We start from the raw sequence: 14718 nt of genomic DNA, 5'->3' as shown, positions 1-14718 counted from the left end.
CAATTCTTTTATTTCTACAGTTTTAGAAACTCTGAAAGGTTTGTAGAAATCTTAGAAAGTTTACGTCTTAGCAGCTCCAAGACTGAGTTTCTAGATTTTCTTTTTAATTTTCAAGTAGAAGTCTTGAAATTTTGCAAATATTTAACAAATTTATTGAAATTTTGTACATTTTTAGAATTCATGGTTCTTAAATTATAGAAATTGAAGTTCAAGAATTCAGAAATCTAGGTATTCCAGATAGTCTAGATATTACTGTAATTGTAAAAATTTCGAAGAATTAAAATAATCTAATAGGTAATTAAAAATCCTTTACTTCCTACAATTTTGAATTTAACAATTATTTTATAAATTTCGATATTTTAAGTAACCTAAAGCTGTCGAAAATGTTTAAAAATTTTCAAGTGGAGGTCTTCTGGATTTTGTTTTTATTGGAGAATCTAGATATTCGTTGATTTCATAATTCTAAAAATTTTAAATTTCAAGCGATTGTATTGTTCGACTCGAAAAATTATAGATGTTCAAAAAGTTCTAGAATTTTTATTTTGGAAATGCTGAATATTTCTTGTAGGTTTGAAGAATTCAAGTTTTCGTGATTCTGTACATTCTAAGGATATTAGAAATTTTGGGAATTCTAGATATTTTAGAAATTCTAGAGGTTAATTTTTTTTACTGTGTCAATTTTATTTCCCAGCATTTCGAAGGCTGAACTTCCAGATTTTTTTAAAAGTTTTCGTAATTTTGAAAATATTGGACATTTTTGACAGTTTTATTTTCTTCCCAACAAAGCAGAGACTCGAATTCAAGAATTCAGAAGAATTTCGAGATAGTGAAGTTCTAAAGACTACAAAAGTTCTGAGGTTTCTAAAAACATTATGGATTTGATAGAATTTAATCTAGGAATGCCTTAAGTCTTAGGAAGTTCATAGATTGAAGGCATTTCAGACATTTTGTTTATTTTATAGATTTAGAAAATTCCAAATACAAAAATTTACGGTAGAGTTGTATACATTTCTGAAAAGATCCTAGAACTTTTAGAAATTCGGCACCTTCAATTATAAACATTCAATATAAAAAAAACAAAACTTAGTATTTTTGAATTTTTAAAATTTTTGATCATTGTAGAGATTCTAGAAAGTTCACAAATTACAAAATTTTTAGGGAGTTCAGGTACTCTCAAAATTCTAGTAATTTCGACAAATAAAAATACTCTAGAAAGTAAAAATCCTTGCCTTTATAGAATTTTAGAAACTATGAAGGGTTTGTAAAAGTTTTAAAGAACTTTGTAAATTAATGTCAACATTAAAATATTTAACGTCATTTATAGGATATTTTGAAAATTTTGAAATTTTGAAAATCCGAAAAAATTGAAATGCGGCTTTCAGAAATGTTTGAAACTTTTCATGGGGTCTTCCACATTTTGTATTTACTGGAGAATCTAGACATTTATGAAATTTTTAATAATTCATAGATTTCATAACTCGAAAAATTTAGAGATTCAAGTGATCTTAAAATTTTTTGACCTGGAAAGTTGAAAATTCTAGAAATTTCATATATGCTAGACTCTAACGGTTTTAGTGCTTCAGAGGCGAAGAAAGTTTCCACATTTTTGTAATTATTATGTATAATTTTAACAAAAAAAAGTTCGTTTCTTCTGAATCAACAAAAACTTTCTTCTCATTTTCACCCATTCTGTTCGCGTAATTCCGGCGGCACCTCGCCCCTCAATTATCCCCACCTCCCCGAAAAAACTGTGAATCCCACAATTAGTATTCAGCAAAATACAGCATTAAATGTCCGTGTTGGCCATAAATCAGGCGGGCGATCGAGTGGCGAGGAGCACACGGTGTAATACCAACCTTACATGGAACAAGTATCTCAGGTCTCCACGGTTGGCTAACCTGCAACGTGCTTACAAATTGTGTCCGCTCGCTTTATGCATACATGAACTATTGTTTATTATTTTTTCTCTCCTCCTCTCCCTCGAAAAACGTTTCTTCCATACATCTCGAATATGAATTATCGCCGTATACTTAGCTCATATCCCGTGGAAACTGACCGTATCTATAATCAGGATGGCTTGCAATCAGTTCCACGTCTTATTAACGATGATTCGTGATCGATTCTTTTTAAGGGGATCGATCGACTTTAAATTATCGGGAGGAAGTCGACAAACGTAAGCAGATACGGAGACGGCTGTAATTATGGGCATATGTGGGGGCAGGCGAAATGGCTCGCTCGAATAGAGCGTGTCTCGTTGCATTCAAGAGATAAGTACATGATCAAAGTCATGTTAATTCAGACCTTGCACGGCCATTATTGTTTTTTCGGTTTTTAATTGGGGCGAGGCAAATCTTGAATGCACAGAGAAACACGTCTAGGACGTTGTAAAAATTATTTACAATAAAGTATGCTCTACATTAAAATTCTCATAAACATCGATGCAACCTTTCGATACAACAATCACAAAAGGTCTAAATTTGAACCCTGGCATAGCATAGAATTTAGGCTGATAATGCTAAAATCTAAAATTTCTAAAATCATTGCCATAAAATTTATAGAAGTTCTGCGACCTCTGAAATTTATAGAATTTTACACTCTAAAACCCCTTGAATATCTAGATTTTTAAAATCATGAAATCTATAAATTATTTTAGACTTCAGAAATATTTTAAATTTATTGGAAGATCTAACTCCAATAAATTCAAAGCCTGGATATTTCTCATTTTCAAAATTTACATTTTTTCTAGAAAGCTTCCACAATTTCTAAAATTGTAGAAACCAAAGAAGAAATTATGAATTTTTCGAATTTCTAGAATCCCAAAATTTCTAGACATTCTAAAGTTTGTAGGATTACGGTAATTTCTAGAATATCCGTAGTTAGATATCTAGAATTCCCAGAATTCTAACATACTTAGAATCTACAGAATCACGGAAACGTTTAATTTCGCGAAAATGAATTTCTATAATTTATAAAATTATCTGGATTTTCTGAAGTGACACAAAATTCTTGTAAAATTTATAAAAAATTCTAACTTAAATCCTCCAAAATGTACTCTAATCTGAATTTCTGTAAAGAATTGTTAAATTATAGATATTTTTAGGATCATCAAATCTCAAAACTGTTCAGAATTTCGGAAATATTTTCAGTTGGCAATTTTTAAGAATTTTCAAGTCGCAAAATATATTGTACTTTTCAAATTTCTAGAATCTTAAAACCCCTAAACACACTGGAGGCTCTAGAATTACGGTTATCTCTAGCATTTCTAAAATGTATAGTAGAAATTTCATAATCTCTAACATCATTTGAATTTATAGAATTTTTCATGAATTTCTACAGACAAAATGTTTTCATTTTTTAAAATTGTTGTAAAAACTTCTATAAAAAGTGGACAATTTCTACAATTTCTAAATTATTTTTATACTTCGAAATTTCAATATTTTCGCCAATATCTAGATTTTCCATAATTTATAGAACCTCTAGCATCTATATATTTATAAATTTTTAAATCTCCAAAATTGAAACTTTCAAAATTTCCGGGTTTATAGTAAATCTCTAAAATGTCTAGCATCTGTAAAATTTTCAAGATCTCTAAAGTTCTGAAGTTTCTAAAATGACCACAAAATATAAAATTTCTGAAAGTTTAGGATCTTCGAAATTTTTATTTTTTAATATTTGTTTCGTTTGATTTCTGAATCTCTAGAACTCCCAGAATTTAATTTAATCTGAGAAATATACATAGAACTTCACAGTTTCTTGAATTTTTGCATATAGAATCGTTGGAATTCTGAAATATCTTGAATCTATAAATAAATTTCTAAAATTTATAGAATTCCTAGATGATTTTTTGAAAAGTTACAGTGTTTCTAAAAACTTGAAATTTCCAAAATGTTCACAGCCTCGCAATTCTTTCAAATTCTTGAACGTGAATTTTAACATTTTTATGATATTTTAACTTAATCTCACTAATGTTGAAAATTTCAGAAATATTCATATTTTCAAATTTTACATATTTTCCAAATCTCGAAGAATTCCTTGAAAGTTTTTAAAAATTTGCCAAAAATTCAGTTTTCAAAATTTTGAAATATAAAAAATCCTTAATATTTCTACAAACCTTCCAGAATATTTACAACTGTCGAAACTGAAGAATGTTCAAATTTTAAAATATTTTGAAACTTTTGAATTTCTAGAATCTCAACATCCCTAGACACGCTGAAGTCTATAAAATTTCTAAAATATCTATAAATTTCAGATTCTCTACATCTCTTAAATTAGGTGTTCTAGCACCAAAATTTCTATAATCTGAATCAAATTCTATAATTTCGACAATACCTAAATGCTCTATAAAATATGAAATCTCAAAAATTATAGAATAGATATAAATAGATCTTAAATTATTTTTAAGATCTATTTAATTTCTCTACAGTCTCTTAAAGTTGTAAAATAAACAACATTTTTGAAACGGCTCGGATCTAGAAACTTCCTAAAATTTATGGAATTCCTAGGTTAAATTATCAAAAACACGTTTTCAGAAATCCGAAAATTTGTACAAATTTTAAGTTAAGTTCACGATCTCGAATTATTGACCTTCAATTTCAACATTTTTGTGTAACTTAGAAATGTTCAAAATTTCAGAATTATCTGCAATCTCAAATAAAACCCATCTCTGGAATACTTTCTTGAAAATTTTTAGAAAGTTCAGTCGTTAAAATTTTGAAACATAAAATCTTTAATACTTCTGTAAACCTTCCAGAATTCTTAAACTGTAGAAACTAAAGAATGTTCTAATTTTTTAATATTTTGAACCTGTCTAATTTCTAGAATTCCAAAACCCTTCGATACTTTGAAATTGATAGAATTAATTTTCTGGTTATCTCTAGAATTTCTATAAAATCCAGAAATCCCAGAATCTCATAAAATTCTTTGAATTCATAGAATCATGAAAATTTTTTAATTTTTTTAAAGTGAATTATTTGAAACTTTCTGATTTCTAGAATCCCAAAATCCCAAGAACGCTGAAGTCTCTAAAATTTCTAAAATATCTAGAAATGTCAAATTCTCTAACATCTTGTGAAATTGTTTTAGCACCAAAATCTCCATAAGCTGGATCAAATTCTGGAATATATTTATTCTTGAAAAATACCTAAATGTTCTATAACTTCTGAAGTCCCAAAAATTAAAAACTTTAACATTCCCGAATTCAGTGAAATTTTCAAGGTCCAGATTGTCTATAAAATGATTACAGAATCTTAATTTTTTTAAGATCTATTTAGTTTCTAAACCTCAGAATCACTATATACTAAGAAATCTATTACAATCTCTTGAAGTTGTAAAATAAATAACATTTTTTTATGAAATGACTTGAATCTATAAATTTCCTAGAATTCCTAGATTAAATTTTCAAAAGTGTCCTTAAAAATCTGAGAATTTGTAGAATTTTTAGAATGTTCACAATTTTGAAATTCTTTACAATTCTTGAACTTGAATTCAGATTTATCTGCAATCTTAAATAAAAATAAAATATCAAAGAATTCCTCGAAAATTTTTAAAAATTTTCAAAAGCTCGATCTTCAAAATTTTTAAATGTAAAATCTTTAATATTTCTAGAGTCTTTAATAAAACTAAAGAAACTATAGAATGTTCAAATTTTAAAATATCTTGAAAAACATACAATGTTTTCTGAAATTGAAAATTTGAATTGAAACTTCCAAAGTTGTAGAATCCCAGAATCCTATTCTCTAATATTTCTAAAATATCTAGAATTCGCAGAATCTGTAACATCCTTTGAAATTAGGTATAGAGTCCTGAAAATTCCTGGTACCAAAATCTCTTAATATCTATACCTGTAAAATTTTTTTGAAAACATTTTTTATCTTGGAAAATTCTATAATTTCTATAAACTTTGAAATCTCAAAAATCAAAAACTTTAAAATTCCCGGATTTCAGAACGTCTAATATGTCTATCATTAGTGAAATTTTCAAGACCTATGGAGATCTGGAACTTATAAAATGGAAAAAATTTTTGAGATCTCAAAAATAATAGAATCTTATTTTTTTTTAAATCTATTTAATTTTTAAATCTTAGAAGACCTAGAATCTTCATACTCTAAAATATCTATGCACCTAAAATTTATAGATTCCTAGAGTAAATTCTCAAAAACATACAATGTTTTCTGAAATCCGAAAATTTTAATTGAATTTCAACATTTTTTTGTAATCTCAAAAAAGTTCAAATTTTCAAAATTAGTTGCACTCTCAAATAAAAGCCAATTCTCGAAGACTTTCTTCAAATTTTTGAAAAAATCATTTTGAACCTTTCAAATTTCTAGAATCCCAAAATTCCTGGACAGTCTGAAATCTGTAAAATGACAGCTATCTCTAGAATTTCTGAAATAGCTAAAAATCCCGGAATCTCTAACATTCTTTGAATTCATAGAATCATGAATATTTTTTTGAATGTGAATGTTTTAGGACCAAAATATCTACAAAAATCTTGACATTTCTAAAACTCTAGAAAATAAAGGATTTTCAAATTACAGATTATTTTATTTGAAATTTCTATAATTTCGACAATACCTAAATTTTCTCTAAATTTTGAAAGCTCAGTAATAAAAATCTTTTAAAGTTTCTAGAATCTCCATAATCTAAGAAATCTATACAACTCTCCATTCTGTTGAATTGTTAAAAGCTGTAAAATATACAAAATTTCTGAAATCTGTTGAATCGATAAACTTTCTAAAATTTATAGAATTCCTAAGTTAACTTATGAAAAATATAGACTTTTAGAAACCTGAAAACGTACACAATTTTTAGAATGTTCACAATCTTTAAACTCTTCAGAATTTTTGGAGTTGAATTTCTAAATTTTTCTATAATCTCAGAAATGTTCAAAATTTACAATCTCAAATATTATCTAAATCTTGAAGATTTCAGTTTTCAAAATGTTAAACATTTCTACAGATCTTACATAATTCTAAAATAGTGGAAACCAAAGAATGTTCAAATTCTAGAATAGGTATTTTGAATTTCCACGAATTTCTAGAATTCCAAAATTCCTAAACTCAAAGGTCTCACGAAAACGTTTAAATTTTGTGAATATGAATGTTTTAGCTCCAAAATCTCTACAACTTTTAGAATCTGAAACCTTTGTGAACTCAAAAATCTCCAAAATTATACGATTTGCCCAATCTATAAAATTCTAGAATTTCTGGATTTCCAAGCACCACCACAATTTTTCAAATTACTTGGGCTCCTGAAGTCTCTAAATATGTACTAAAGCTAAAAACTTTTAATACAATCAAAATTAGGAAATATCTAGAATAAAATTTTCTGCAATGTCGTCTTAATTTATGAAATTTAGAAGTATCACTTCACATTGTCTAAAACCTGAAACCTTGTCCAAACTTCAGGATCTTGGAATCTTTACAGATCCGGAATACTAGAAATTTTTTGAACGAAATGTACAGAATCTCTACAGTTACTCGAGTCGAAAATAAAAAAAAAATCGGTGGTGGAATTTGGAAGCTAAATCGTAAAATTTTGACTTTTCTTTCAAAAATTTAGACATCCAAGACAAAAAATAAGGACGAAAAATCCTACATCAAAATCATACACACCCCCTTACGACCCATTTTAATCAAACAACGTCTGATTATTATCAACAATCCTAGATTTTTCTAAACCCCACCACACGAAATCGTCGACAAAACAAACGATGCCAGAAAAAGGATGTCGCTTGACACACGCTTTTCGCGCAATTACCTCGGTATATGTGAAAGCCGTTCGGAATGGATTCACATGGATAATTGATTAAAACCAGGACAAACGTCTTCTCGTTCGGATCTAAATTAGAGAGTGTAAGTTGTGTGCTCCGCAATAACTTGGCTTTTCGTATTTAATCCGGTATGACAATATCATCATAATCGTCATCATCATCACAACAAGATGAGCATCTCGACAAAAGCCGTGTATGTGTGTGGAGGCATCTACAAGGCTTTTCCTAAGCACCGTGTACGTACGGTTATTGTGACGACACACGCTGCTTGATTTTCGGGGTTTAACGTCACCATTTATTCGCTTGTTTGGGGGAGGCGGTGGGCGGGGTGGGAGGATAGACGTCTCAGGGGAGTCGCCGCACGTCGTGTTTTCGGGATTTTAGCAACGAAAATTTCGTTACTTCAGGAGTTCTCTATTTTTTGGAAAAAAATGAAAAAAGCAACCAGGAGTATGTATATGTTTTTGAAAAATGAAAATAACAAGGGTCAGTTTTGTCATAATAAGGAATTATTGTTACATACTATAGAGGCACTCTTAATGGGTCTCAAATAGGAAAGAGTGTAAAGAATGCCGTAAAATGTGTAACGGAAGAAATTATCATATTCAAACAAAGCGAGTTGTCAGAAGATTAAGACATAAAGTACAAGATTAACATTCTATTAGTAGTAGCAGTAAAAATGTAATAGATGGTTATTACGAGAATGATGAACATGAGAAATTAACATATGTGTGGGAGCCATACAAAAACTAAAATACAACGGAACTTTTTAAGACTGCAGTAAGTGTAACGTCAGAATTTTAAATTATTGGAAAGTATGAATTGTTTTCAATTATAAATAAATAATAAATGTTAATCAAGAAATAAGTATTAAATGTGACTGTCTGTCTCGTGTCAATCTCAAAGTTTTGAAAAGTATTTCAATTTCATAAACTAATATGCTTCTATACTTGTGGTTTATGAATCCGTCTGTATTGTTTTACTTTTGATACTTTAATGGTCTGAAATAAATTCAGAATTTTAGAACAAAATTTTAGAAATTATTTCTGAAACGACTTAATTAGATCGCTATCAAAATGTGTCTGTCCATCCCCCCAAAATTTTGATGGCATCAATAGTGCTAAGCAAATCCGCATTCCAGTGTCGTGTGTAGTTTACAAATTCATGTGTTTTTTTTTTTATTTCAGTGCACAGAGTGGCCAAAAATTAATGCACTAACCCAAGGGAACATTGGTAAGTCTAAGCTCGACAAAAATGATTAAAACAAAACAAAGATTGATCAAAAAATTAAAAAAAAATTAAAGAACCGAAGGATTAAGAAATTTTAAAATTGAAAAATCATTGACAAAAAATCGCAAATTAGACCAATCGAAAAATTGAACAATGAAAAATAATATTCTCAAGATTGCAAAATTGCAAAACTGAAAAGTCGAAAAAATGCAGAATTATTATAAAATTAAAAAAAAACAATGGACTCATTTTAAAATAGGGAAAATCGAAAAATTGAAACTACGTTTGGCACCAAGAATTTTAATTTTTTTGCTTGTCCTGTATAAGCGTTAACATATAAAAAAAATGCAGAATCATTCACCTAAAAAATCGAAAAATTGGAAAATTCTGAAGTTGAAGAATTGAAAAGTTTAAAACTAAAACCTAGAATATTTAAAGAAGCGAAAAATTGAAAAATCTAAAATTTAAAAATCGAGGAACAATAAATTGCAGATTTGGCCAATCGAAAATTGAAATATAGAAAAATTTAAAAATTGTACAAATGAAAAATTATAAAATGGAATCATTTTAAAATATGGGAAAATCCGAAAATTAAAAAACTCACATTTGGGTTCAAAATTTTTTGTTATTTTTCTTTGTCGATAAACAACGTGTCATAAATTGAGTGTGCCATATTTTATCACCCTATGTATAGGCATTAATATAAAGAAAAATTTGCAAAATTATTCAATGAAAAATTAAAAATTCGAAAAATTGAAAATTTCGAAAGTTGAAAAATTAAAAATTTTAGCAAATTTGAACAGTTAGAAAATTGGAAAAACAAAAAATTATATGTAAAAAATTGAAAAATTGTAAAATTAAAAAATCCAAGGATGTAATCATTTTAAAGTAGTGAAAATTTAAAAACTAAAAATTTAACATTTGGATCCAAGGATTTTTAAATTATCCTGTACAGGTGTTAACATAAGGAAGTGAAAAGGTGAAAGCTGTAGTTTACACTTGTAAAACATAGTTAATTCAATTAACTAACTGATCATAAAGTTGGAAAATCAAAACAATGAAAAATTGAAAAATCCGATAAATTGAAAAATTGAAAAATTAAAAATCGCAAATTTGGCTAATCGAAAAATTTGAAAAATATCTAAAAATTGAAAACTTGTAAAATTAAAAGTTCGAAAAATTACAAAATTATGAAATTAAAAAATAAGAAAAAAGTGGCATTATTTTAAAATAGGGTAGATCAAAAAATTAAAAATTTACATTTTGGCCCAAAGATTTTTTTCATTATTTTTTCTTTGCTCAATAAATAAGGTGTCTTAGACCTGTGTGCCAAGTTTTGATCACCCTGTATAAGCCTTAACATAAATAAAAACTTGTAGAATTATTCAATTAAACACTGAGAATAAAACTAGAAAATCAAAACAATTTAAAAATCGAGAAATTGATAAATTGAAAATCCGAAAACAAGGTGTCAAATTTGAACAATTGAAAAACTGGAAAAACGAAAAATAAAAATGGAAAAATTGCAAAAACCTACATCTAGCCCCAAGGATTTGTTAATATATTTTTCCCCTGCTCAATTATCAAGGTGCATAGACTTGATGTTCCATTTTTTGATCATCCTGTATAGGCCTTAATATAAAGAAAAATTTTCAGAAACATTCATTTAAAAAACTGGTCAAAAAATTGGGAAATTAAACCAAAGAAAAAATCGCAAAATTGAAAGATTTAGAAGCTGAAAATCAAAAATTTTAAAACTGGAAACTAGAAAAATTGCGAATCGGAAAGTAAAAGATACAAAATAAAAGAAACGGAAAATTGAAAAATATAAAAATTGAAAATCGAGAAACAAAGAGGCGCAAATTTAAATAATTGAAAATTAATATCTAAAAATCAAAAATTGCAGAACTGTAAAATTAAAAAATCGAAAATGGAAAAATTTTAAAACAAGGAAAATAGAAGAATCGAAGAAAAATCTACATTTGGTGCCAAGGATTCATTGTGTCATTTTGACTTAATGTGCTATTTTTTGATGATTCGGTATATGCATTAACCTAAAAAAAATGCAGAATCAGTCACTTAAAGAATTTGATTTAAAAAAATTGGAAAATCAAAGCAATGAAATCGAAAAATTATAAACCTCAAAAATTAAAAAAATGGAAACGTAGCCTTGATACATCGAGAAAATGAAAAATCTAAAAATTTTGAAACTGAAACCAGAAAAATCGTCTTTTAAATTTTTTTAATTGAACTATTAAAGGAACTTAAAATTGAAAAACCGAAAAATTAAATCGAGAATAAAAGTCGCAAATTTGAACGACCGAAAAACTAGAAAAACGAAACAATATTCTAAAAATTTAAAAACTGAAAACCCGAAAAATTCCAAAATTATTGCGAAATTCCAAAAAACGAAAAATAGAATAATTTTAAAACAGGGAAAATCGAAAAATATAAACAATAATTTGGGCCCAAGGAACTTTTAAAACTATTTTTCATTTCTCAATAAACAAGGTGCCATTTTTTTAACACTCTTTATAGGCATTAACATAAAAAGCTGATCAAAATAAGGGAAAATCTAAAAATTGAAAACTGAAAAATAAACACGGAAAATTGAAAAATGGAAAATTGAAAATTCCAAATGTCGGAAAATCAAAATCTTAAAACTAGAAACTAGAAAATTGCAAATCGGAAAATCACAGAATCGAAAATTAAAAATCGAGAACAAAAAATCGCAAAATTTGGCCAATCGAAAAATTCGAAAAACATAAAAATTGGAAATTTGTAAAATTAAAAGATCAAAAAATTGCAAAATTATGTAATTAAAAAAAATCGGAGGAAAGGATTTTTTAAATTATTTTTTCTTTGCTCAATAAACAACATGTCATAGCAGGGAAAAATCGAAAAATTGTAAAGTCATTTTCAAAAGTTTTATCGCTTTGAAGTGAAGTTTGTTACATCTGTTCAAATAATGGAGAAAAATTGGAAAATATTTTCCAAAAATTGTCAAAAAAAAAGTTGAAACAGACTACTCGAATAAACTCTGTGGAAAAATAAACTACCATTATTATGATTAAAAAAGAAGTTAGTTTGTCGTGAATTTTTGAAATATAACGAATTCTAAGCCAATTCTACTATAGTTCTTCAAACAATTTTGAAAAATAGAAAAGTTCAGTTTCGAAAGTTTTCCAAAATAAAAATGCTGAAACGAATCCTATTCCAATACAAAAGTCATTATTTTATCAAAAATTATCTGCTAATTATCAGAGAAATTGGAGACGATTCTCTAATAATTATCCAAAAAAATTTCAGGAATGGAAAAAGCGTTAGTTTATTGTGAATTTTTCGAAGATAACAAACTTGAACGCAATTTTACCATATTTATTCAAAACAATTGAAAAATAGTTTTAAAAATTTTTCCAAAAATTTAGAAAAATCAGTATGCATCAATAATTATTTAATAATTATTAGTTTACAGCAATTTTTGCTACAGTTGTTCAAATAATGAGGAAAAGTTGGAAAATATTTTCCAAAAATCGTCTTAAAAAAATTATTGACATATATTTTACTTGAATAGAAAAAAGCGTTAATTTATCGTGAATTTTTGGGAGAGGACGAACTTGAAGACAGTTTGACTATAGTTCTTCAAATGATTGAGAAAAATTGGAAAATAATTTTCAAAAGTTTTATAAAAAAAATACTAAAACGAACTCTATTCCAATACAAAAATCACTGCTTTATAAAAAATTATCTCCAATTTATAACTTTGAACCCATTTCTGCTGCAGCTATTCAAAAAATAGAGAAAAACTGAAGAATATTTTTCAAAACTGAAAAAACTGAAAAAAATTCAGACTTTACTCGAACAGAAAAACACTTTGGTTTATCGTCAATTTTTCGGACATAACGAATTTGAGCATAATTTGACTATATAGCAAATATAGCTATATATAGCTGTTCAAATAAGTGAGATAAAGAGAAATGTAACTTCCAAAAAATTTTCAAAAAAAAAATTGAAACAAACTCTACTCAAAAACAAAACTCATTATTTTTTTGTAAAGGATTTTTGCTACAGCCATTTGGAGAAAAATTGCAAAATATTTTCCAAAAATTGTTCAAAAAAATTTTACAATATAATTCTTCAAATAAGTGAGAAAAATAGAAAAATAATTTCCGAAAATGTTCCAAAAAAATGTTGAAACGAACTATATTCTAATACAAAATTCACTATTTTATGAATAATTATCTGCAGATTATCATTTTGGACCAGTATAATTATTATTACAGCTGTTTGAATAATGGAGAATATTTTCCAAAAATTGTCCAAAAAATTCATGAAATAGATTTTACTCGAATTGAAAGGAATCTTATTTTATCGTGAATTTTTCGGATACAACGAACTTTTCCAAAAAAAATAGTTTTGCATAAAGGATTATTTGCAGATTATCACCTTGAAACCATTTTCGCTTGTGTGCAAATAATGAAGAAAAATTGGAAAATGTTTTCCAAAAAAATTCATGACACATACCTTAGATTTAAAAGTATATGTTTGTTTAAAAAAAGCCAAAATATAGCATTGATACATGGAAAAATTGAAAAATTAGACATCGAGAAATTGTAAAATCTAAAAACTGAAAAAGAAAAAATTGGAAAATTTAAAAATTGAAAAATAGCAAATTTAAACAATCGAAAAATAGAAAAACTATAAAATTACAAAGTCGAAAAATTGAAAAATTGTAAAATAACGAAAATCTGATAATTTAAAAACCCTCAAAAACTAAAAAACTAGAAACAAAAATCGCAAATTTGAACAATCTAAAATTGGAAAAACGAAAAATAATATCTAAAAACTGAAATTTTATACAATTAAAGGATTAAAAAATTGCTAAATATCACTATAGAACTACTATATGTTTGAACCAAAAGATAGGAGTAAGTTACTGATGAAAATCAAAAATAAAACTGGACCAAGCATAGAGCCTTGAAGCATCGTTTTATCGATTTTAGAGGTTGCCTATATTCGCACAGTTAAAACTAACTTTTAACTGTCAACTCTATTTAGCTAAACAGCTAAATAGAGTTGAAGGCCTTGGAGAAGTCTGAGAAAGTTGAGGCCCAATCTGCCTCTCTTCTAAACATTTGGAAATAAAGTTGACAAGTTCTTGTATATCATAAATTTTGGAAGGGTGTTTTATGAGTCCATGGATTATTATTGGTTTGAAAGCAGTTATCAGCTGATTGTTTATTGGATGTTTACATACAAAGAACCCAATAATGTTCTGCAACCTAGGACACCAAACCCGACGCATTTTCCCATATGAACACCACCTTCACCCAAAAAAATGAGCTTCTTTCGTCGAAAAAATCCTTTAAAAGACTTTATCACGAAGAGAACCGGCCCCGAATTATCACAATGCATATGCAAAACACCATGATATACGATTCAAAATGTGTGTAATTTTGGAAACGAGTCAATTTCGTGTCGAGCTCGCAATATGTTAAGCGCCTCTTCGTGGGAGCCAGTCGAACCCTTCGAACTCTTCGCAGCACCGTCTCAAAAGGCGCATTTTTGTCGTCGTCCATGGGAACTGCCTCCTCGGCGGCTCCGCGTCATTATTTTCGGGCCACAATGCCCCTCGTACCAATTCGCATGAACACCTCGTAATTACTCGAGGAGATCTCGACAAGTAACACAAAGTGCCAGTTACGTTACGCTACCTG

At 27.7% G+C, this 14718-nt stretch overlaps 1 protein-coding gene across 1 annotated transcript in view; it reads left to right on the top strand.

Annotated features, from left to right (window-relative positions):
* The window catches only part of Lov (jim lovell), a 303156-nt gene that overhangs the window by 140333 nt on the left and 148105 nt on the right, over nt 1–14718 (top strand). The window contains exon 3 of the mRNA XM_064047460.1: nt 8959–9004. The gene's annotated coding sequence lies outside the window, so the exon portion shown is untranslated. The remainder of the gene's footprint in view (nt 1–8958; nt 9005–14718) is intronic.

This window comes from Zophobas morio, unplaced genomic scaffold (assembly GCF_036711695.1).
Source record: "Zophobas morio isolate AGI-343-1 ecotype UQ-CSIRO unplaced genomic scaffold, CSIRO_AGI_Zmor_V1 ptg000006l, whole genome shotgun sequence".
In the NCBI taxonomy this organism is placed as follows: domain Eukaryota; kingdom Metazoa; phylum Arthropoda; class Insecta; order Coleoptera; family Tenebrionidae; genus Zophobas; species Zophobas morio.
This window is presented reverse-complemented; position numbering and strand designations above follow the sequence as displayed.